This window comes from Eptatretus burgeri, chromosome 12, assembly GCF_056783735.1.
Source record: "Eptatretus burgeri isolate ZD-2024b chromosome 12, Ebu_testis_v1, whole genome shotgun sequence".
NCBI lineage: Eukaryota > Metazoa > Chordata > Myxini > Myxiniformes > Myxinidae > Eptatretus > Eptatretus burgeri.
This window is the reverse complement of record NC_140972.1, coordinates 64,641,257-64,667,713: the sequence shown is the minus strand read 5'-3', so window position 1 is coordinate 64,667,713 and position 26,457 is coordinate 64,641,257. Positions and strand designations below refer to the sequence as shown.

General features: G+C 42.0%; 1 protein-coding gene across 14 annotated transcripts in view; it reads right to left on the bottom strand.

Annotated features, from left to right (window-relative positions):
* Positions 1 to 7,325: 7,325 nt before the first annotated feature.
* The window catches only part of LOC147015767 (uncharacterized), a 239,677-nt gene continuing 220,545 nt past the window's right edge, over positions 7,326 to 26,457 (bottom strand). For 10 of the 14 annotated variants that reach the window (XR_015049843.1, XR_015049839.1, XR_015049840.1 and 7 more), the window contains 3 exons: positions 15,367 to 15,551; positions 12,039 to 12,142; positions 7,326 to 11,368 (listed from right to left, as the gene is read on the bottom strand). The gene's annotated coding sequence lies outside the window, so the exon portion shown is untranslated. The remainder of the gene's footprint in view (positions 11,369 to 12,038; positions 12,143 to 15,366; positions 15,552 to 26,457) is intronic. The other 4 variants (XR_015049850.1, XR_015049848.1, XR_015049841.1 and 1 more) reach the window with 3 other exon arrangements.

Sequence of the window (26,457 nt, the reverse complement as noted above, 5' to 3'; positions counted from 1 at the left end):
TATATATATATATATATATATATATATATATATATATATATATATATATATATAGATATATATATATAGCCTGGTGTGTTGCCGCAGTGGTTAGGGCAGCGGCTTGGGATCCAAAAGGTCCTGAGTTCAAGCCCCGTTGGGCCACTGAATTAATACACCAGGGGGTTGACTCAGCCTGTCATCCTTCCGAGGTCGGCGAAATGAGTACCAGTATACTGGGCCGGTGTATACCCCGGTTAAAATAGGTGTACCATATCCCTGTGTCATAAGAGGCGACCAGGGTTGTGTCAGGAAGGGCATCCGGCGTAAAAGATGTGCCAAATCACTATGCGGATCATACGGATGATCAGCTGTGGCGACCCCTAACGGGAGCAGCCGAAAGAAGAAGAAGAAGAAGATACTGTGTATTATATATATATATATATATATATATATATATATATATATATATATATATATATATATATATATATATATATATATATATATATATTGTTGTGGTTGACGAAATTCGCAAACCACCATTCAGGTCCCTTAGGTGAGATATCTCTGTAAGTATATGTGTAATTAGGCCCAAACCCGTTGTTTCGAGGGAATAAATGTCATTCATTCGGGCTGCGACCCTTCCAGATAGCCGTTTTTCTTTTACTATCTATATTTTGGACCAGCCGCCATTACTACCACCACCAACCACGTCTCAACAGCCATCACACAACAACCACCAGCCGCAACGCCGCTTCACAACAACAACAACAACGCCAACAGCCACGACCTTTACCGTCACAACTCGCCCTCGCAACCATCGCATCACCGTCATTCCCACGCCGCTTGTGGGCACCGATACTGGACTCGTGCAGGGCGCGCACCGAGCAGGGGTGCAAAAGCGCCGGCCTTTCCGAAGAAAACGGATCAAAAACGACTCACGCCCACTTCTGTTCCGTCCTATCGGCGAGCGTGGGGCGATTTGGCCCCGCCTCCAGGTGCGTTGGAGTAATATCGCTATATGCAAATTCATGGATCAAAAAGCATTCACGCCCACTTTTCCTCGGTCCAATGGGGAGCCAGCCAGAGGTGAAGGGTCGAAGGTAAAGGGTCGAAGGTGAAGGAGCGAGGCCACGGGGGCTATAAAAGGGCCGCGTTCGCTCGCCAAACGGGGCAGTTGAGTCGGCAGTCGGTGGAGTTGGGAAGAAGAAGCAGTAGTAGTCAGTCAAGGGCAGTTCGGAGTTGAGTTGGGAAGAAGAAGCAGTAGTAGCCAGTCAAGTGGAGTCGGTGGAGTTGGGAAGAGGTGGCGGCGGCGAAGGCGGTCGAGGGGGTGCTCGTGTCAGAGTCGGGGAGCTGCGGAGGGGAGAGGCCGGCAACGCGACCGAGGTCGTGGTGGAGACGCTCGTCGCGGGACCCGAGACAGGGAGATATCCTCCTTCCCCCGAGCATCAACAACCCCCTCCTGTTTCCCCCCGCGCTAAGATAGTGCGAGAAGGGGGCCCCGTTCCCACCCCATACCAGGCAGTCCCAGCGAGGCCCGCGGAGTCGGGCGCCACCGCCATTTTGCGGCTCATCATCAGACGGGTAGGCCCGACGCGGTCTCGGCCCCAGGCCCGTCTGCCCCCATCATCCTTGAGGGTGGTCCTTTTCTTTTGCTTTGAGTATATGTGTTGTCGGCGCCGTCTGTGAAGTAAAACTGTATAAGTGTTGCCGTGTGCTCGGTAGTCGGTTAGCTCTGCATTGTCTTTTGCTTTTACATTTGCTTTTTGTGCATTATTGTGTTTCTTCTTCTTCTTTTACATTTGCTTTTGGTGTAATTGTATATGTGTGCTTTCCGTTCATCGCGAAATAAATGTGTTTTATGTTGAACTGTTTTCCCGTTTCGCTTCGTCTTTTCCTTTGTTGAATCTCCATCTTACTTCACGTAAAGGGTTGGTCGTGGGCTAAAACGCCCGATAATTAATCGAACCATCGAGGTTGACGATAACACCGCTCGGTTATCCCGATAGTACGGAACGGGTCGCTTAAAGTGGCCCGTGTCCGAAGTCGACCTGCGGCGAGGTGCGATCGCCCGGTCTACCCTCCGTGTGGGTACTTAGGTAGGTCGAATTTGGCGAGCAACCCTATCCCACGCGGGGGCCGATTGGCACCATTGTGGTGAGGCCGAAAGGTCCACCCGTGACTAGTTCCCGGCGTTAGTCCGAGAGGGTCACGACGGGATTGTCCGTCCGGTGGGTGACGTGCCGCGATTCGAGTTACGTGGCCGTTCGCACGCCGGCGGGCGCGAATCCGCAACAATATATATATATATATATATATATATATATATATATATATATATATATATATATATATATATATATATATATATATATACATATATATCAAAATGAACAAGTTTTTCTCTCGGCAGAGATTATAGCCAACGTAGTTAAATTGCTGCATTTGTTTAATATCCCAATCTGCGTCTGGTTGGTAACATTAAGATAAAAAAAATGCAGTTTTATTATTTAATTTAACTCAACTTTGTTTAACTTTTATTCAACAATTACAATATACACTCAGCAGTTCATGCGGAGTAATGTCTTGCCTATGTTTTACAAGTCATTGAATTTATAGTGTGTTTTTGTTTGTTTGTGAGTGTATGACAAAGGTCGTCTTCAACAGAGAATTGGCCCCAATGTTTTATTTCCCACTCGTAAGTTGTTGAGCCACAATATGGCTTCTCACCACTGAACATAACAATAACAGTTAATGCATAATTCATGTACTCTTCCAGTTATTTCCTTTCCTTCGCTGTCATAACAGTTACTGGACAAACCCGCAAACCATATGAATGAACCACAACTGAAACCTTGTCTCCTCGAGTAGTCAAGCGATATCATTATCCCGCATATGCAAAGTGAAAACTGGGGTTAAGCAATCGGTTCACTTCTGGCTGTCCATCCATCTGTCCACAAACGTCAGTTTATGATTGAGGAACAATATAATTTAAATCGAATGTTGTATTTTAAACATGAATCGGAAGACAGGTTTGCCATTTTATCGTACCCAACTGCCTAGGTTGCCATCACAAGCTCTAATGGTTCCTATGAAGCTCAAGAGAAAGCTAAGTGACAAAGGTCACTATATGTACCAGTATATCTACAACCTGCTAAAATTCTGCCTGCCTTGTTTTGATTAAAGTCAAAGAATCCACTGCATGAAGACATACAGATCAACAGCAATTGGCTGGATGAGGCTGCGCAAGATGACATTGTATCTCTGGGAGGCATTGTCATCAGAGCATTGTCCACCAGTGCTACAAACGAGCAGTGAGAGCAACACTGGACAACCAAAGATGTACACCAAAGGAATTGTAAGCTATGCATTATTTTGTACCTACTTAAACATAATACAGTGTCTACGGTATGTGCATGAACATGTCAATTAAATGTTAATTTGTGTTCAATTGAATATTCACATGCATTCTCACAATCACTGGACAAAGATTCTTCAAAACTAAGACGAGTAAACTGGCTGTACACCGAGGCAATTCCAAGCCTTGCATTATTTGTGCATGCACACACAAAAATAACTGGAATGGCACTCGGTCGAGCGCACACCTCCGCCGGGCTGAACAGTTCACGTTTTGTATCCCACTGGTAGGCCGGATCTGCATCTGGACCTGAACAAAAATCGAATCGGTTAATTCCTGTCACCTACCAAAGTCATCCACCAAGTTTAGTCTTAATCCGTCCACAACTTTTTGAGATAGCCTGCTATATATCGTTTTTGGCCCTATTAGGACGGATTCCGACGAAACTTGGAAGACGGGTTGGGTGTTTGTAAAGGATGAATGGATTTAATTTTAGTGAAGATCTGAATGCGGACACGAGAATTAAAAAATTTTTTTTAGTGATTCTTCATCGAGAGATGTGGCCAAAATGAATAAATAAATAAATAAATAAATATCGCATGATATTTTCAAAACGTGGACGGATTATGACAAAACCTGGTGGTCAAGTTGGGTAGGTGACAAGAACAAGCTGATTCGATTTTGGTTCAGGTCCGAATCCAGATCCGACCTACCAGTGTGAGAGAAAACGTGAACTGTTCACCCTGGTGAAGGCGTGCGCTCTCTACTGATTGCCCTTCTAGTTTCCCTTGTAATAAGTACGTTTTCTCCCTTGCATGTTTGTCTTTTGACTGCAAGATCTCTCCGTTTATTTATTTATCGGCCCGTCCTCATCTCCCGTATTCTTCCTTTCATGAATCACTATTATTTATAAGAAACATCTTCCTGCCTTCTGTCTTCGCACGCGCTCGAACCAACTGCCAGTTTCGGAATACGATTGACCGGCCCTTGGGGAACATGAAATTATTACAGTGTGTCCCGCTATTAGAGCATGGATAGGTGCGCGAATGCTGTCCTCTCGCAATGTCTTGCAGAAAGATCATTTGAGCATCTGCGATGGTTATAGACCCTCAGCACAACGGTTGACGTTAGTCAACCCATCGACATGACATATTGGCAATTGAATGATGTTTGGGTGGCTTTTTGATTAATTCATCCATATATATATATATATATATATATATATATATATATATATATATATATATATATATATATATATATATATATATATATATGTTACCCTCAGTATATGCCTGGGGTTGATGCCTCCCAGATACAGATTCCAGAGTAAAGGTGGATGGCTTAAGATCTTAGGGTCTTGAGTCCAATGCCCTGTCTGTCGTTGAATGAACACCAGGTGGGTTGACTCAGCCTTTCATCCTTCTGAGGTTGGCAAAATGAGTATCTGCTTCCTGGAAACAGGGGGAACTGCATTGGTGGTTCAGCCATGCCCCCAAAGAATGACGCAGCCAAGCAGCTGCAGGCTGAATATGAATAAATAAACTCTCACGATGCTCATTGTATCATTTCTGGGGGGGGGGGGGTTGGCTGTGCTGCTGATACAGTGCCATCCATCCATCCACTGGGACCATACTTCGTGCAGAGCGTTGGTGCTGCTGAAGCAGTCTCCCTGGCTATTGGATAAAATGCCCCCTGTAGGTTAAGGCAGGACTTTGGAGTTTTGCCAAAATGCTGGCACACATTCACTTACTCGAGTAAAAGACACTGGAATCTTTAATATCCACCAACGAATGCTGTCAGACAAGACCATAGCTTAGTGTGCCATGTGATGGGTGGCACTCTACGATGTAATGCCCTTCTTTGCGAAGCACTGAGTCGATAGTTTATGGTAATTTGGACAATCAAACCCAGGCTCGAAGAGTAAATGGTGATTACACTTACATCTGAACTATCGTGTAAGCCAGTTAACTTGAAATGATAATGACACAATCTGTATTATTGCAACAGCTTGCAAGTCGTGTACAGTACTTGCTTTGGGTCGGTCTGTTCAGCATTCCCATCTGAACCAACTGGAACCCAAGTTCAAATCCCACATACTATTTATATTTGTACATTGTCTGCTCGTGTCCTTGTAATTTATATTAAAGCACACTGGTATCTATTAATGTCTTTGTCCAGCAAGTGATTTATGTACAAGCTTTGCTCTGAACCTTTGAACGATGGAAAAATAATTAAGAGCGACACCACAAGTTTAATTGAACCAAAGCCTGGAAGAAGTACGTGGCATCTGTAATCAGGAAGGAATAAACTTTCCAACAAAGGATAAGATCAAGTAATAAAATATTGTCCAAGTGACAGTATATTTATGTCGGTGGAAGTACTTCGAAGACAAAATACAGTTTGTAGAAGAGTTCTGTTCATTTGGCAAGTTTATAATTACAAATACTTCTTTGTAGTTGGAGTTCATGTACATAAGCAAGAGCAATTGTTTGACAAGAGATTACAGGAAACAGTCACTTTGAAGATTTTTGGAGGAAATATCATACTGAATAGAGATAGGGAACTAAATTCTGGATACTATATAAAATGGACAGGGTGGGTGGAGGTGCCTTTCCAACCCAGCTTCGAAATCTTCTCTGCCAGAGACAGACTGCTGATAGAGGCTACAGAATTATCGAGGTTGGAATTTAACCAAGCGCCGTTCAAAGAAGAAGAGAGAATTCATGCCAAGCCATTTTTTCTGGACCCATCAAAGAAGATTTTGTGACTTACACAAGTTTAAGGTCATGTTCCATTTGATGGATCTTCTCAAGGTTAGCACACATTTTTTCAGGAGATCTCTTTCTGGAGTTCTTTCCAACAAAGAGTCGAGTAATCACCAAGAGACAAACAAAGGATAACGAGAACGAGCAATCAAAGATTGTAGACCCTCGACAGGACTGCAGACCCTCGTTTTGTGTGGTTTTATAGGATGTATTTTATAGACATACTCACATTCCAATTGCGCATCTAATATATAAAGCTTTTTCTAACCACTGATTGACTCTGACTCACTGACTGATATTAATGATCAGTGCCTTCCGGGTGACGTAGAAAGGTGGCATTTTGTGTGCCTATGGACATCGAAGTGATAACACCGAGAAAAATCACAGAATTGTTGGACAACATCCATAAATTAAAATATAAATAAATGAAAAAAAATTATGAAAAAAATGCAGGTAAGTGACTCGATACAAAGGAGAAGCATGGTAATTTTGTGTGCCGATGGACATCGTAGCCGCTACACCAGGTAAAATCACAGAAACCGTCAGAAAGCATCCGTAAATGAAAATATAAATGAATGAAAAAAATAAATGAAAATAAATAAATGAAAAATCAAATGCAGGTGAACGACCCGAGACAATGGGGAAGCACGGTTCGTATGCTTACACGATGCGTAAGCATACCCGACTTATACTTTATTTTGGTGATCAGTTGATAAAAGATAATGTGTAAGAATGGTGGTCTACATTGGCAGATTGTGTGCTGACAAACAAACAGACAGACAGACAAACAGAAACAAATGCAATGTACCCTCTCCTCCGGCGAGGGTAATTATTGGAAGATAAACAGCTTTGTTGATTGCAGACAGAAAATATTGTTGCGAATTCGCGCCCGCCGGCGTGCGATCGGCCACGTAACTCGAATCGCGGCACGTCGCCCACCGGACGGACAATTCAGTCGTGACCCTCTCGGAACAACACCGGGAGCTAGTCACGGGTGGGTCTTTCGACCTCACCACAATCGTGCCAATCGGCCACCCGCGTAGGATAGGGTTGTTCACCAAACTCGACCTACCTAAGTACCTACGCGGATGGTTAATCGGGCGATCGTACCTCGCCGCAGGTTGACTTCGGACACGAACCGCTGAAGCAGTTCGTTCCGTACTGCAGAGATAACCAAGCGGAGTTATCGTCGACCTCGACGGTTCAGATTAGTTACCGGGAACTTACACCCACTACCAATCTCTTACACGATGCAGGATGGAGAGTCAATAAAAATAAAGGAGACGAAGCAGAGCGGGAACAGTTCAACAAGCAAGCATTTTATTGCGCGACACACGGACACAAAGCAAGTACGTATATTCAGCTACAGTAATAATAAAAGGCACGTATTCAAGCACAGAAAGAAACAGTAAAAGAGAGATACTACCGACTAAGACCGACACACGGCAACACTTACACAGTTTTACTTAACAGACGGCGCCACCACAAGCATTTACACAAAAAGCAAAGGAAAAAGAAAGCCACCCTCAATGGCAAGGAGGCAGACAGGTCCGTAGATCAAATGGACGTGGATCCTGGACGATCGGCCAGGTCCACTAGACCGGGGAGGTCTTACCCGCCTCCTCGTGACGCGATGGCGGGCAAGCCGCAATGTTCGCGCCGCTGCGCCCCGACTCCGTGCGCTGGCGTGGTCGGCGAGTCCTCTCCGGCGTGCTCCGCGCGAGCGGTCGCGTTGGCACCACGTTTAGGGTGGGGGAGGAACGGCCCCCCCCGGCACTATCTCAGCGCGAATGGGGGGGGGAATCGTTGATGATCAGGGAGAGGGGTATGGCTGGCTGGCCTGGATCTCGCGATGAGTCAAGCGACCCCCACACCGCAACCTCGTCGCCGTCCGCTGTCTTCCCTGTAACTCCTCCGCAACTTCTCTCCAAGCTCAACTTCACCCTCTTTTAGTTCCACACTCCCGCCCCACTCAGCTCCACCAGTTCCACTCTCTCGCCGCGCGAGTCGCCTTGCGCTCGTATCTTTATAGGTCTCAGGAGGAGCCGATATGCAAATATAAGGATCAAAACGCGATTGGAGGCGGGGCCACGCCACCCTCTGCTCAGCCATTGGTCGGGCAAAAAGGGGCGTGAACCTCCCTTGATCCGCATATTTGCATAAACGGACTTCACATACACGCGCTTGGAGGCGGGGCCAAGCCGCCTCGCGTTCGCCCATTGTACGGAGGGGAAGTGGGCGTGAAGCATTTTGGATCCGAATTTTCCCCTCGGAAAGGCCGCCATTCGCGCTCACGGCTCGGTGCGTTTGGCACCAATCGCCGAATGGGTCCTAGACAGCCCGACGTTCAGTGTTCACAGGTGGTGCGGTTGTTGGTTGTGAAGGAGAAAGGCGAAGGTGGTGGAGGGTTTTCTGTGGTGGTTTGAGGGTTATGGTGTCGTTTGGGAATGGCGGTGAAGCGATGTTTGTGGGATGGAGTTGTGAAGGTAAAGGTAGTGGCTGTTTGCGTTGTTGGCGGCTTAATGGTCAAAAATAACAACAGAGAAAGAAAAAATGGCTAACTCAAAGCGTCGCAGCCCGGATGAATCACACATATTCTATATCGCAGCCTCTATACAACGGGTGTGGGCTAACTACACATGGACTTATCGAGATATCTCACCTGAGGACTCTTTATGGTGTAATGCGAATTTTCACAACCGTAACAATATGATTGTGCCCAGGATAGTTTCCCATGTGAAAACAGCTACCAACGGGAGTATGGAAAAAGAATATTGCTTGCATGGAGGAAGCAAAACAACCAAAAGCATGTCATTAACTTGGAGGCCATTAGCGGAGGGCTTGGAAAACCGACTCGGATGTCAGACAGTGTCAAAGATGTGGGAGATATCGAGTAAGACAACGCTGACCTCGAGATTAGAGTTAAGTCCATAAATCTTCATTATCATCTTCGAATACGCAGTCAACGTTCAATTATCTCATCATTAGGCCAACTCAGTTTCATTGTACTTTTTATTTTTTACCTTCACTGAGGTCATCATCATCTCAGTTTCTTACCTTTCATTGCTGAGATTGCTGTACATTTAATCTGTGTGTTATAAACTTCATGTACGCAATACATTTTTGCACCCTCAGTATTGGGTGCAGTGGTGGCACATTGATGAGGATACTGGGCACACATTTGTATGTTCAATCGAACTGAAGGAAGCAGTATTTGGGATTTGGATTCTCAGATTCATGAAATCGAGTGAGTTTCAGAACTGCCAGATGTCACTACTCGATTGTCCGGTAAAAACAAACCCAGCTGGCTCATTGACGACCTTTAAAGTGGGATGATCTGCCTGCACCACTTTGTCCGGTCTACATATGATGCTCGTCCACTCCTTGCGATTGACTCTTATGCCCTTCCCTTGTTAAAAGAGGTCACTCTGAATGACTATCGGCTTTACCCTTCTTCTGTACTTTTGATTTACAATTGAAAATACTAATTGTGCCTCCGCTGGACTTTGACACGGGAGATTGTGAGAACCATAGTAAGTGATAAACATCTGGACATGGAATTTCCTCTGAATGACCTTTCCATCGTCCTGCTGTGTTCAATGTAATGTATTAATGAGGGAAATAAGAAGGAACAAAGGCTGCTCTTTTCTGCACTACAAAACAATTTATTCTGGTGGAGCAACTAGAAAAGAGTCTGGGAACGAGTCCACAGCTTTGATGCATTTACTTAAATCCTCAAAGCTCCAAAGTAACTAATGAACAGGACACAAATGGTATGTGAAAGATTTGGCAGCAACCATACGGTGGGATAAATCGTTGGCTGCCTTTCCAAACCAGAGCTGATACCACTGATCTCTAAGGAATGCGGGGGAGCGGGATTGGGAAGGCCCAGACTAGGCCCTTCCTTATTCTGATAATCCAAAGCCAGGTTCACTTGAATTTCACGTCCACACAGATCTGTCCCTGCTAAGCTGTTGCGATCCTTTCCTGCAGAGTTCTGTGGATACTTGCCATTCATTTGTGCACAGTAGAACTTGTCGAGTAAAGTGTAAAACCTCCTGGTTAGACTCTCATCTGACACCAAGAAAATTCATATTACAAATCCATACCTTATCTGGATTTGTCTTATGTGTCCAAATGTGTGCATACTTCATACTGTTTATGTTTAAGGGCCTCATCAAGCTTTGAAACATGTGTTCATTCTGGGTAGTTTTGAGAAGTTGCTGATATTCAAAATAATTAATTAACAGCATGAAAGATCCGTGGTCATTTGCTCAACTATGTCACACCTGGTTCCAAGTTTAATCCGTCACAAAGACAAATGTAATTTAAATTTCTAGTGGAAGGTTTATGTTTATTGGTGATAAGCCAGCTGCTCCAAAAAATCATATGCCATGTAGCCCTCCATAATAATTGGCCATTGGTACAGAAACATGGTCGTTACAATGTAAATCCTGTTTGTGGATGGAATAAAATCTAAGGTAAAATTGGAAATGGAAAGAATATGGAACTAGCCCAACTCTTCGTAGAACTGGCCATCCAACCAAACTGAGTAACCGGGCAAGAAGGATCTTGGTCAGGGAGATGACCAATAACCTAATGACCACTCTGACAAAACTACAGAGTTCCTTGGCTGAGATGGGAGAGACCTGCCAGAAGGACAACAGTCTCTGCAGCCCTTCACAAATCTTGGCTTTATGGGAGATTGGCCAGACGGAAGCCACTCCTGAGAAAAAGGTACATGACAGCACACCTGGGGTTTGCAAAAATGTACGTGAAAGACTCTGAGAGCACAAGGCAAAAGATTCTGTGGTCTGATGAGATTAAACTTGAATTATTTGGCCTGAATGCAAAGTGCTACATCTGGCGGAAACCAAGCAGAGCTCATCACCCATCTAACACCATCACTACCATGAAGCATGACAGTGGCAGCATCATGCTATGGGGATGCTTTTCAGTGGCAGGGACTGGGAGACTTGTAAGGATAGAGGTGGGAATTAATGGAGCCAAATACAGGCAAATTATTGAGGAGAACCTGCTTCAGAGTGCAAAAGACCTGAGACTGCAGTGAAGATTTACATTCCCACAGGACAATGACCCCAAGCATACTTGTTCTGGAACGGCTTCAGAAAAAGAACGTGAAAGTCCTTGAGTGACCCAGCCAAAGCCCGGACTTGAATCCCTTTGAGAATCTGTGGAAAGACTTGAACATCGCCATTCACCGACGCTCGCCATCCAACTTGACAGAGCTTGAGCAAACCTGCAAGGAAGAATGGGAGAAAATCTCTACATCCAGATGTGCAAAGCTGATCGACATCCCCAAGAAGACTCGAAGTTGTAATCACTGTCAAAGGCACTTTTATAAAGTATTGACTGAGGGGGTTGAATATTTCTTGATGCATGGTATTTCCAACTTTTTTGTCCCAGACCCTTTAACACATTCAACTGAAACTTGGTACATGATTTTATTATGATAAGTTAGAGAACAAGTTCGAGTTTCAGGGCGTTTCGTCAAATTTTTTTCACAGAGTTATGCCCTTTTTAGATTTAGAAAATATCACATATTACACATGACTCATTGGGTCAGTGTTCAGCTGCTCTGACTCCACCCCCACTGCTTTACACCCATTGGCTGGACAGCTGGCCTGACTCCACCTTAATAAAATCATGCGCCACCATTCCATGAAACAGCACAGATCGGCAGGCCTCAGGCCTTAGGCCTGGGTGTTAGTCCATGACCCAGTGTAATTGGAATGATCCCAGGTATATAACTATGATGTATTATACATGCACAGAAGCTGTACGCATCTTTTTGCTTCATGTATGCACATTGGGTTCTATAAAATATAACATCTGTAGGGGACACGTATTGCAAAGAAATTATCGCTCTTGTTTATATAAATTTGAATAATACAGCACATAGCACATACCTCTTTCAAAAGAAAGCTTTAGAACAGGGGTCTCCAACCTTTTTGGGCGGAGGGCCACAAAACCAAAGTGGTGAGGGGCAGAGGGCCGCACCCAAAAAAGGACGCTAAATTCCGGGGAAAAAAATGTATAATTAATATGCGGAAATTTAAACAAAAATTAGTGCTGAATATATTTTTCTTGCCAATGAATATGATAAATGAATAATCGTGTTAAAAACACGTGTCTAATATGAATCAAAATCATACTAAAAATTACAGAACGCTTTGATCATTGACCCTGGCAAATTGGCAGTATCGCGGGCCGCATTGTAATGTAAACTTAATATGGCACCACGGGCCGCATAAATCCGTCTGAGGGGTCACATGTGGCCTGCGGGCCGCAGGTTGGAGACCCCTGCTTTAGAATATAAAATGGCTACTGATGGTTTTTATCAAGTGAGAGAAATACTCCACTTCACTTCACTTGACCTGATTATTTTTGGTATACCTTCTCGAGGCTCGTGTGAGAGCTAACAAACAACGCACAGCAAGGGGGGCATGAGACAAGAGGGGAGGGAGTGGGAAGGACAAAACAATGGGGAACAGAGACATTAGGAGATCTGTGGAAGGGAGAGGGATGGGGCAGGGAACACGGGGTATGCAAGATGGACATTACAGGGACTTTTAGGAAGGAAAGCAGGGAATTTGAAGGAGGTGGGCTGGGTGGATTATCGGGGGTAGAAAAGATCGAGGATTTGGATGGGGGATGATAAGAGGTGGTGGTAAACAGCTGGTTTGAAGGCCTGGAGGGAAGAATGGGATTGAATAGAGTGAGGGAGTTTATTCCAAAGGCGGGAAAAAAGAGGAATGAAAGAGTGAAGGTGAGCAGTGGTTCGTGATTTTGGTAATTTTACCAGAAGGGGGTTGTTGGCGGACCTTGAGCGACTTGACTTAATTAGCCTATTTAGTCCATACAGGATGAGGGCCTCCATCACCATGGTCCATTCAATGGAATTTGAGGCCTTTTTACTCAAATTCATCAATTAATTATCTCCATCCCATCTTTGATCTACCTCTGCTTCTTCCAGGGCTTTCTCTATGTCCCCGTTTGTAATTCTCATTTTTCTTCCAGGGCTTTCTCTATGTCCCAGTATGTAATTCTCATTTTTCTTCCAGGGCTTTCTCTATGTCTCCAGTTTGTAATTCTCATTTTTCCTCCACTTGTCCGTTGGTTGTTCTTGCTATGTGCCCAGCCCACTTATACCGTCCAGATTGTTTGGAATCAAGTAAGAAAAACACCCTTAAACATTTGTTGTGCAACAAGCAAACTGCATTTCTTCCATTGAATAATTTGAACATTTAGATATTTTATGCTTTCTCCAAATCAAAAAGCATCAGCAACCTATGAACACTTTTAAAAGTGATAAAAAATAATCAATAACCGACCGTTCATAAATCACATTACAAAAGTTCAAAATATGAATTCCAAAAGCTTCTTAGCATAAATCAATAACTTTGTACGAAATCCCCATTTCCTTGAATGATAAGCGAGTAAATGAAAATCATACACAAAGCACAAAACGATTCCGTATAACTATACAATCGTTGAAGTCTCAGCACATCTGAAGCAGGTGAAAGCAGGAGACAAAGTTCGTAGAATTAAGGTCACACATTCCATTAGCGTAGCTTGTCATGAGCCCTGGTGGATCAAGAGTGGGGATAACCTTTGATCAGAGTCTCAGCCTTCATGTGGTCATGTCATTTTCCTGTCCAGAGATCACAGGGTCAAAGAGAACTGAATTCCTGTGCACCTTGGCATGACTGCCCATGTTAAAATACCGCTTTCATGCTGCGATTAAGCACGACACTGGTTTTTCTGTTTACTCATGAGGAAGTTTGGAAGATGTTGGTTTTACTGCTTAGAAACGGAATCTTGTGTCTGTATAGTTTTAAAAATAGTTCTTCTTAAATCAGCAACATGCAATCCTTATAAACAAATTGGTTTGTGTACATTTCTTGAGAATACTTTTTCAACAATGGTCGTGACTTTTTTTGAATATATAACAATTATCAAATGACTTTTTGAGTTTGTTGATTTTCGTTTTAAATTTTGAAATGGGAAGTCGAACAATGACTTTTTTTTTATTGTTTATGAACTTTGAATTTTTATGCTTGGGGAGCTAATGCTAAGGAACGTTATCCATCCGTCCATCTGTTCATTGACATTTTAAACTCTTCAACACTGGCTGTGGGATTTTGATGGAAATTAGCCGAATCCTTTCATGGTTGTTATGAAACCCTCACCCAACTATTCTCTCCCCTTCCTCCCCCCCTCCCCCCCCACACCAAAAGAAAATCAAAAGAACGAGGAAAAGTATCGATATTAATAAATGTCTTCTTTCTTTCTGTCTCTTCCCCACCACCACCATCACCATCACATTCGTTTTCTCCATTTTTTGTTTGTTTATTTTAATTAATTAATTTTTCTTTTTAGTGAACAACTTTGTCTCCTTTTAACAATTTGTTGATTAATGACAACTTCCTCTGACATTCAACCCCCTCATGAACAACATCATGCCTCAATGAATAACTTGTCCTTCGTTAATGATTTACCTCCCTTTGAGTCTCAACCCCTCATCATCCATCCACACTTTCATCCTTGGTTCATAATCCCTGACTCAGCCCATTCCAGCTTACACCCCGTGCACAATATATTTATATATTGTGACAGACATTGCCTCTGGATAACTCCGAGAGGACAGCTGGGTCTTTAAGAGACGATGATCACTTGTTGCACCCAGAACTTCTCACCGGATCTCACACCCAGATTGTTGTTGCCATCAGCAAAAGCACGAATACGAGTGGGTACCATGCCATTGGTCACACCACAGACCTTAGTCAGTCGGCCGAGTGGAATCCAACATTGCGCAACCGCGTCTGAGATCTTACTGAGATAACTAATTAGCCCTGGTCAAACACCTCAGCAGTCTTTTACCACTGTCAGATATAATTAGTCAGGACACAATTTGTTGAGGAAGTGGCTGTTAGTGACAGTAATCAAAATGCAAGTATTTACAAGGAGAGAAAAATAATCAGGTGACATATACTGAATGTACAAGAATTAATCACAGCATGCATATTTTCCTAACTTATCCACTATGTGACATATCCACCTCCAGAACCTCAATGGTGACTTAGTTGATTAATGACTACAGTGTGCCAGCATCATGCATATGATGTGGAATGGAGAGGATGAGTGATTGACAAGTATGATGAGATGAGTGATTGGCAAGTAAGATGAGATGAGGACAGAAAGAGATAGGTGGGGACAGGACGGACCACTGCACACCTCACACTTGTTGATGCCGGCTCCCACATCCTGACTAAAAATGAAACCGTCCACTCTCTGCTCGTACTTCACGTACAGCCACAGCTCCGCTGTTTCTCTGTTGGCCGTTGATGTCACTCACAGAACGTCTTTAATGTATCTCTTGGCAGGATGCCCGGGTGAAGTAGATGACATGGAGGGTCCAGCTACGAAAGCCAAGTTGCACAAGGTCAGAAGGTGAAGAAATAAGGAAGATAGGGAAAGAACAAAGACAAAATATGCAGGAAAGGATGAACAAATTGTGAACTAAAGATAGTGAGTGGCGAGAAATAATTAGATAAAGCGCCAAGGAGAGTTACAAAAATAAATGCTTCAGTTGGGATCTGTGCCACCAAAGAATGTGGCTATTGAGGTGCTCCAAAGTTAATAATGAAAAGCACTCCAGAGCCTGAAAGAAGGAAACAAGAACAAGTGAGCAAAGTGAAACAGGGATGACAGGGGAGGTTGGTTGGAATGCGTCGTCCACAGGCTTTGCACTGGTCTAGGTCGACAGTAGTTTTCAGTCCAGAAAGTTGAAGGATCTCAGGTTTTTGGGTGAACAGAGAAATGTATCCAACTCTTTTGTTGTGCAGAGGCACACTCCTTTCTTGCAGGTACATTTCCAAGTATCTTAGCCTTCTTTTCGAAGCTTTGTGAGCCATTTTCGGTAACATTCCTTATGTCGCATACATTATGTATTTTATGTCACCCCGAATGCCACTGTTTCTAGGAGTTTATACGCGTGCGCACCGATCATTCTGGAGCGAATTATGACGTCATTTTGGATGGAATTATGACAGATGGCAATGATTTCCATAATTAATCTCCATGCTCTAATTTGATTGGAAGAGCCAGGAGATAAATGATACTCGTAATGGGTGTCCAGCCGTCCACAACCATCTTTGACCATGCTGTGGAACGTTGGCCGACGCCCTTGTGCGAATAAGATGAAAAAGGACTCCATTGAAAGCTCCAATCGATTCAAAGTTCAGGATCATATTTTAGTGTTCATAATCTTCTATGTTGTTGACACACATGCGTGGATATCACACGGTAGTTAGTGCACACCTCTAATATAGTTTACACCAAATGTTTGTTCTCACCCGACCGTCACGTCACACTGCAGTGGACAATTCTTGCAACTCAATCCTCCACATCCAATCAGAAATCCCAGGCCATAGATGAAAATATGTTCACACATCTCTGCATAGCTTTACGAGTATGTGTTTCAAGATGGTTTGAACACAGTTAAACTTTAAAGTGAAAAGTTTCTTTTTTCTCTTGCAAATATAACATGTTTTCAATTCTCGCCTCGGTGAATCGCGTTCCTGGATTACGAGGTGCAAGCCTTCGCTTCACATGCCTGCAATGAATCAGTGACTGCTCATCAAGAATATACAACGTAATGTGACGAATGTCATCTCATCCTCACTGACAATTGAAAGAAACCTTTAAATTGCAGAGTCTGTGCTCATGAAAAGTTTTACATTATAAGCCTCTTGGTTTCTCCAACACATACACCAAGCAGCCACGTGTAATTGCTTCCGTTGAAAATATCTTTCTTCAAGCCTTTCATATTCAACTCTGAGCTTTTGTTTTGTGACCTTACTGTGATGTCATGTGTCCTCCTTCTATAGAAGACGCAGTAAACGCATTGCTGAAGAGTCACAGCCAATTTGTCGAAAGTGAGTACGCATTATAATCGAAGAATAGAGGTCATGCATTTCCACATGAATGATCTTGCATTGTCTCGTAAAGAGGAGGGTGAGGATGGAGAAAAATATGACAATTTTAATAAAGACTGAAAAATATTTTCACTAAATGCAATTTAAACACGTGGAGCGACTTCTATAAGATATTTTGTCAAATACCAAAAGACCATTTTTATTAGACAATAAGACGAAAGAGAGATGTTAGTTATGGGTAAATATCAAATCTCTATGTGAAGTGTGTTGTTTTCCCAAGATGACTTTAAAAGTTCAATGGAACTCGTCCGCCTGGTTCAGATATTCTGCAAATGTCATTTTTAAAATTTTTATTTTGAAAAGATCGATGCTCATTGAAGAGCAAGATGACTCATGGGAGTTGAAGTGACAGTTGGAGACAACAAGCAAAAGAATGTATGAGCAGGAAAGAAGGAGATTCAAGAAAGGAGGAAACACAACCTGCAAGGAAGAAGATTGGAATAGGTCAGTTCAATGGGGGTAAAAAAAAAATGTGGAAGAGATGGGGGAGGACAAGAGATGGTGGTGTACCACCTGAAGTCCTGGAGGGAAGGGTGGAATTGAGCAACCTCTGGAATGTGATTCCACAGACAGGAGAAGTGAGGAACAAAAGGGTTGAGATGTGCAGTTAGTCTGGTTGTAGGAAATTTGAAAAACAGAGAATTACTGGATCTTATCATGATTGATTTTTGATTTATACATCCCTATATGAGAAAATGCACCTTTTTTGTCGACAATGTCGAGGCTGTGGAGGGGCAAGTACATAGATACGGACCAGGAGGTAACATAACAAATTGAACATTATAAATAGAGGGGGGAAACACACCAACAGCTGGGTTGAGGGACAAAATACAGGGAGAAACTTGGAAAAACTAGAATGGTACTTGGTAGAGCACATACCTCCGCCAAGCTGAACAGTTTACATTCTGTCACCCACTGATAGGCCAGATCTGAATCCGGACCGAAACCAAAATCAAATCAGCTTCTTGATGTCACCTCCCCAATTTATCCACCAAGTTTCATCCCAATCCATCTACAACTTTATGCGATATTGTGTTGTATATCATTTTTGGCCCCACCTCTCAATGGTGAAGAATCACTCAAATAATTCTGGTATCCGGATCTGGATCCGGATCTTCACCAATTCGTTGAATCATTTAATCCTTGTCATGCATTAAACCTGTCCACCAAATTTCGTCCGAATACATCCATTATGTTTTGAGATATCCTGCTCACAGACAGACGTTCAAATGGACAAACAGACGGGTGAAAACATAACCTCCATCCACCTTAGGTGGAGGAGGTAATAAGGAATGTGGGGAAAAAATGAGGGCTCGGGGAGGACACGGGGGGTGGACAAGATGGATACAGCCGCAAATTCTCAGGAAGTAAAAACTGGAATCTTGGAAAGAGGTGGTTGTTTTGGATGGAGGATCATCTGAGATGTGGTGAACATGGGGATCTTGAAGGTGAACACCATTAAGCGTCAATTTGAACTTTGGTGGATTTCCCAACAATATCTGTAGAAACAGCTTGATTTTGTTCAGGCTTGATTGCTTGTGAAACAGATATGTGTTGAGGTGAATCTTCGACACGACATGGCTGATGTCAAAAGAATCACTTGGGAATTATCAGAGGTTGCAGTTGTTGCTCAATATGTCTTTATTCATAAAATAGTGCAAAGTAGAGAGACTCGACGTCTCCTTTTTGGTACCTAGTGGCTAATCTGGACCCATTCCTGATTAGATCCAGAGTCCAGAAATTGAGAACATTATAAAAACGATGAACCCCTCACACCTTGCTGCACCTGCTCCTGGTTGCCCGTATAAAATGCCGGGTGTGGGCAACCTTGAGTGGACATGGTGAAGCAAGCTTTCATCAGTTGTTCTCAAAAATTGCTTCTTTCAAGGTTTACTCATGTTTTCTTGAACAAATGTTAGCATCTTATTAAATGTCTATTTCTTTTTGGTGATGGAGGGCAGGGATAAAAAAGGGCAGGGATTATGGATGGATAAAAAAAACTCAGTAAAAACATTCATGCTTATTTCTTGCACCAAGTGGACCCAGTTGCTAGATTCCCCCACATTTTCTATGGATGAATGAAAACATCTTCTAGAATGTTTTAATTTCCTATTTCTAAAATCCATCTGGAAACCCATCTGGAAAATATCCTACTTTTCCACTTCGGTGTCTGAGGATGGTGGCACCATTGTTTAGACAGGTGACGGGAGAGCAGCATGACTTTAAACTCCTTGCACATGGTGCTTCAGTTAATCAGCATCTCCCAACAGATGGTAAGGCCTAAGCAGCCACAACCTCCAGTGGCCTTCCGAACTTCGTCTTCAAACTCACCAATAATAGAGACTTTAGCAAAGATCCGGTGCTGTAAGAATATTTAAAGCTTGTATCCTTTCTGCATCGTATCCCCCCTTCCCTCCCCTGCCACTCCCAGGAGATGAATTGCAGAATGAACCTGTTGCTGACACTTGACTGGAAGAATTAGGTCTTGGCAACACTGAAAGGCAGACATCAAGCATCAATGTCTTTTTCGAATGGTTAAACCAGATAATTAATATAGAATACCACCAAAACTCACAAAACAACTGTACATCATGCACACAGAGATTGAGCCATCTGAAGGTCATTGTAAGGTGGATGCTCATAGTCTGGAGACAATACACCCAACGGCTTCTACAGTGAGCCAGTCAGTGAAACAGCTTTGTTTGTTGTCAGAAAGATCAGTCTTGTCAAGCAAAGTTGTTTCATGCCCCCTAAACAGCAAGTTGTTGGCCAGCCAACAAAGCACAAATGTACAGATGCTAGAACATACCATAATTACCTTGGCTGCTGCTCAGTGTTAACATAAAACATCCTCCCCACATTTTGCCAAATAACCTCAGTGCCCCCCCCCTCCAAAGAACCCTTCATTTATGTATTCCTTCAAATGTATTGTGAGCGCAGCTTGCATGATGTGGGAATGGTGGGTTGGGAGTGCAACATAATCATGATGAGCTGAATGACTTTTACTCATGCCTGAGATTCCTGTTACTTGGTATTTGCAAGTGTTTCTGCCAAAAATGTAAAAGATTGAACAAAGATGACGTGACTTTTTTTTTTTTTAAATGTAAACTCAAAATGCAAAATTTATGGGAAAATAATCGGAGGTAACGTTTGCATCACTTAATTCTCTGGAATCAGGAACACTTTTTGTCCCCTGCCCCTCCGACAATGACAGAGGCGGGAGACATTAGCACGAACTCCCCGACCCACCGATCATCTGTCCATGTACTCTTCTGTAAACGATATTTCAAAAAAACGTTCAACATTTAGCTTTCATATTACAGATATCTATTCCTCATACCACCCACAATGCGGGGGACCTCGAGTGTCAGCTCCTTTTTGGGGGGACTTGAACAATTTGGTGTAAAATAAACAACAAAGCACGAATTCCTTGAGGAAACTTTTCCCAGAATTTGGTTCTTCAGCCCTGAGTTCATTATATATGCCTGGTTGTTTTGCACTGCCTGCTCTGCAAGAAAGGCAAACGTGTCGCTCTGCTTGATGTAGAGAAATATTCCATAAAAAAAGCTCATTTTATTTTTGCAAAAAACATTTTAACTCCAGAGGGCCGTTGTAGTAGTATAACCTTTTAGATCTGCATACATCCAGTGCAGCATGATTTCCGGAAAGTTTGCTTTGGCGGTACCTGCGGTACGTAGACTACTGCTTTGGCAGCTTTGTGAATTGAGATCTCCACAGGATATAATCACCGTGGACCATTACCCACAAGGAACAGTGTGCAATGTTTTAATGGATCTGCAAACGTTGACATAAACACCAGGTCTTGATGCCTTCCTTGTATTGTTATGTCTGGTTTCCTTCTTGGGACTACGGTGCAGTAATTGGTCTTTATTTTGATCACCTCAATTTAAATTTTCTCACCCCAGCACCTTCACCCAACATGCAGAGGTAATAAAAAAAAGATGGTCCCATATTTAAGTTTACATTGTACAATTACAATGAGTTGTAAGCAAGATGCAAAGCATCAGCATTGATACCCAAGACATTGTTTGTGGGAAAACTGAAAGTATGTGTGTGTGTGTGTGTGTGTGTGTGTGTGTGTGTGTGTGTGTGTGTGTGTGTATGTGTGTCAAGGGTTCAAGCAGTATGTGATTACAAGAGCTTGTCTGAAGTCTGAGGAGCTCACAATGCATTTGTCAGTTTTTTCAAGGTTCTGAAACTGCTCGTCTCCTTTCCATCACCATGACATGCACACCAGTTATCATGTTCCCGTGGGCATGTCCAGCATCTCATCACATCACTTTCCCATTCCCCTTGCTCTGTCTCCTACCCAGTTGTGCAGAATTTCACCAACCAACCCGGGGTAAGGATCACACAATTCACTCACTTTGAATGAATTACTCATGGAATGAACATGTTGCACTGACATAATGCCCATCCTCATTTACATATTACGGGTGGATGTTTTTCTTTAAAGGACAAAAGAAATACGAGCGAGAGCGTTGATTTTGATTAATATATTCATTTGAGCTGAAATGATTAAACGAATCGAGTAAAATGAAGGAATTAATTCTGAGAATTTGAGTGCAACAATTTTATTTTGTTCAGGAGGAAAATTCTTCATTCAGGTTTTGTGAATCTTCTCCAGTTTTGGTCGTACATGAGGCAAGGAAAGTTTAACGCTTACTAATGCAGTCACAAGACAAGTTTGAAGACTTCAGGATTAATTTTTAAACACCCCTGAAGCAGCACAGAGGAAGGTCATGGCCTTGGAAATCAGCAGGAATCTGAAGCTGTCAGACCAAACAATATTGGGAAAGTTCTGAAGGAGAACAAAAAAAGCTTCAGGCAGCAAGTGAAAGATTTGTTGTTTTAGAGTTTCTTTACACTGAGTAATCAATACTGTGTAAAACTGAATGTTAAATCAACAAAAAAAAATTTTAAAAGAAGAAAATGAGCAATCAGAGATTACATACCCTCGCCAGGACTTCTTTTGTGTGGTGTATTTTGTGTGGCGTTTGTGTAGTGGTGTTTTACGTAATTAATGAGACATAATTAGAGCTGCCACTTTATAACTGCTGGCAGTGATGACCCGGTACCAACTCGTCCCACGTTGATGCAACCAAGCTTTGATCAGACAGCTGACCCTGACCCATGACGTTTCATTTAAATATTTTCTTCATTATTCAATTGAATTTAGAATGGGATTAAAAAAAATTCAATTCAAATCAATTGGAAGACCAAATAGGTACAGTCCTGCATTGGAGTAATCAGAAGGAACCCAAACAAGCAAAAAGCAAAGCTGAAGTCATTAGGAGGAATATGATTCGCATTTTAGATGCTACTCCTCAACCCTCAAAACCATCAAGGCACAGCCAAGTGAGCATTATTCAAAAAAATGTTTTTTAAAGAATTCGGGCTGCAAGACTATGCGTCCAATGAAGTTGCAATTTAAAATCTGTATTCCACATTACTACGAGATCATAAATCTGAAGTTTCACATCGATTGATGAAGCTGTTCCAGAGAAAACATTATTTAATATTTTCTTCAATCCAATATGGCTGCCAAACCATGTGACCTATCAATTGTTCCTTAATAAACATGTAGACCCATGGCTTGGGGAACACTTGTGTGAAGTTTCCCCTCAATTTGTCCAGCCGTTCTGGAGAATAATTTTTTTTCATATGGGTTTTAGGGTAAATCCAATATAGCTGTCAAACCATGTGACCTATGACATATGTGTGAAACTTGTTCTTCATGTATAGGCAGTCATACGTGTAACGTTTCGCCTCGATCTGTTCAGCCACTTCAGAAAAGAAGATTTTTGAAGGCTTTTTAAAAACAAAATACAATACGGTTGCCAAATCATGTCACCAATGATGCTATCAAGTTTTTTCTGCGGACCATTTTATCCCTAGATGACCCTCAAAATTTTTCACACTGATCAGATGCATTGTTCTACATATGCAATTATGACGTCATCATAACGTCATAACGGAGACACCGATGACATCATAAAATCACTTATTCCCCATGAATACTTGCCATGTGCCAAGTTTCAATTTTTTCCTTGGTGCGGTTTGAGATACAGAGGTCCAACTTTTTTCTGTTTTTCCAACATGGCTGCCTGACAACGTGACCCATGACGTCATAATTATTTATTACAATATTTTACACGAGTAGTCGCACCTATGTTGAAAGTTTCTTCTCAATCTGAGAAGCGGTTGCACAGAAAAACATGAAAGCTCTGTGCGGACAAACAAAGAAATAAAAAATCACTCATAGAGTGACACCTGGCAAAACAGAACAAAGTAGAGGGGCACTCGGTAGAGCGCATACCTCTGCCAGGTTGAAAAGTTCACGTTTTGTATCCCATTGATGAGCTGGATCTATACCAAAATCTAAACCGCTTGTTCTTGTCACTCAACCAACTCATCCACCTAATTTTGTCATAACTCGTCCAAAACGTTTTGGGAAAAGAATGTTTATATATATATATATATATATATATATATATATATATATATATATATATATATATATATATATATATATATATATATATATATATATATATATATATATATATATATATATATATATATATATATATATATATATATATATACATGTTTTTGGCCCTCTCTATCAATTTTAGAAATTAGGTCTTCAAATTTCAAGTTTTTCGGATGAAAATTGACTTTTAGAAACAATTTTATAATTTGGCCCATGTTGGGTTGACCTTTTAGTCTATTTGACATTTTGGCCAATGGTGACCTCAAAAATAATAAGTGGCTGAATTCAGTGACCTGATATGACAATCCTGTTTTCAATCAGATGAAAATTGACAATTTTAGAAACAACTTTAGAAATTTGGCCCATGTTGATGTTTGGGCCTATGTTGACCTTTTGACCAATAGTGACCTCGAAAATAATAAGTGGTTAAATTCAGTGACCTGATATGTAAATTCTCTTCAAATTTCAAGTCAATTGGATGAAAATTGAGGATTTTCGAAAATTTCGCCCAAATTTGCCTTTTTGGCCTATTTTAACATTTTGTCCGATGTTGATCTCAAAAATAATTTGTGCTTGAATTCAGTGAGCGGATATGCAAATGGTCTTCAATTTTCAGGTCAATCGGAAGAAAATTGACAATTTTAGAAACTTTAGAAATTTGGCCCGTGTTGATGTTTTGGCCTATGTTGGCCTTTTGACCGATATTGACCTCAAAAATAATAAGTGGTTATATGTAGTGACCTGATATGCAAATGCTCCTCAAATTTAAAGTTAACCGGATTGAAATTGAGGATTTTAGAAATTTGGCCGATGTTGACCTTTTGGTTTATTTTGACCTTTTGGCCTACATTTACCTCAAAATCAATAGGTGGTTGAATTCAGTGACCTCATATGCAAATGCTCTTCAAATTTCAAGTCAATCGGATGAAAATTAAGGATTTTAGAAAATATGGCCCAATTTGTCCGAAATTGGCCTTTTGGCCAATGTTGATCTCAAGAGTAATTTGTGCTTGAATACCTTAAGCTGATATGCAAATGGTGTTCAAATTTCAAGTCAATTGGATGAAAATTGACAATTCTCGAAGCAATGAAAAATTTGGCCTTTGTTGGGTTGACCATGTTGACCTATTGACTGAAGATAACCTCAAAAACAATAGGTGGTTGAATTCATTGATCTGATGTGCCAATCTTGTTTAAATTTCATGTCAATCGGATGATATTTGAGGATTTTAGAAAATTTGGCCCAATTTGGCCTTTTTGGCATATGTTGACCTTTTTGGCTTCAATGTGTGACCATTGCAGGGTTGGTGAACATAAGCTCCGAAAATTTAAAGAATAACTGGTTGAGCGGTTTTGGCTGAAGGTGAGCGGACAGACAAACAAACAAACAAGTTATCGCACTCACTGTAAATACCGAGCTGAGCGATGCCATGCCGTGCCGTGCAGAGCCTAGCCGAGCCTTGTCGTGCCGTACCGAGACGTAACAAACAAATGGAGGCGATCAACATACTTGTGAAATGTTTTTTTTTTTGCCAAGTAACAAAAGAGTTATCGCACTCACAGTAAATACCAAGCCGAGCCGAGCCAAGCCTAGCCGTGTGGTGCCATGCTGAGCCAAGCCGAGCAGTGCTGTGCCGAGCAGGAACAAACAAATGGAGGCAATCAACATACTTGTCAAAAAAAAATGTTTTTGCCAAGTAACAGACAGACAGAGAAACAAACAACCCAAAAGCAAGGCCCTCTCCTCTGGCAAGTGTCCAAAAAATTTCATTTCTAAAATTACTTGACATCATTTTGTGGTGACATGGTAAGATAACAGAGGGATAGTGAACTCCCCACCCCCTCCCAACCACATGTCTGCTGCTGTACCAGATTTATTGTTTTTATTTTCTTTATACAATTGAGGGTCTCGGAAGAGCGAGGTGAGGTGGGCTATGAATTGATGGTGGGGCAGCGGCGAAACTCTTGGATGCAACGTATAAGGGAATGAACAAATAGTAAAAGAGGAGAATGTTGAGGGGAGGGAATGCAGCAGCATATAAGAGGGTTGGGTGAGGTTAGGTGAATGGGGATAGAAATGATAATGGGCAAAGATGGGGGATGACATGAGATAAATGTGCACCGCCTGCTTGAAGCCCGGGACAGAAGAGCAGGATATCTCATTACTGTTTGATAAAAATGTATGCTTTGGCTTTATATAAACTTTTTATGGAAATTAGTTATATCATCAATAGTTGAGACAAGATTTCTCATTGAACTTTTGGAAAGGTGAGGTGAGAACTTTGTGAACTTCACATTGATGGCTTCCTCAACTTTATGAAAAAAAGATTTAAAAAAGTCTATGCTTTATTTCCTTTGCAGATAGCTTCTTTGTCTTATAATTTGTCTTTAGTGACGTGGGAATATATGCTATTTACTGTAAATATAAATGGTATGGGATTTTGGGTGTGATGTTTCTCGAAATTGTTATTGAAGTATTGGAATGAGGAGTTTGCCCCCAGAACATATGTTTTGCCCCCCTCCTCCCCACCATTGCAATTATTTTTTTCCAACCCCCCTCATGCACATTTTTAATTCCCTGTATTTATGCTTGCAAACAACTATGGTGGAATTTCTGACCAGTTCACCCCTTTTCCCCATAATCTGTTAATTTATATGTGATATAGGTAATATACCTGGGCTACCATTTGCTGCCTGTCTGGGTGAGTTTTTACTGGTGGTAGTATCAGGACGTGTTGGACATTCAACATCTATGGAGTTATTGGCCTCGTGGTGGTTACCTTTTGCTTATGGGCCAGCGGTAGCACTGAC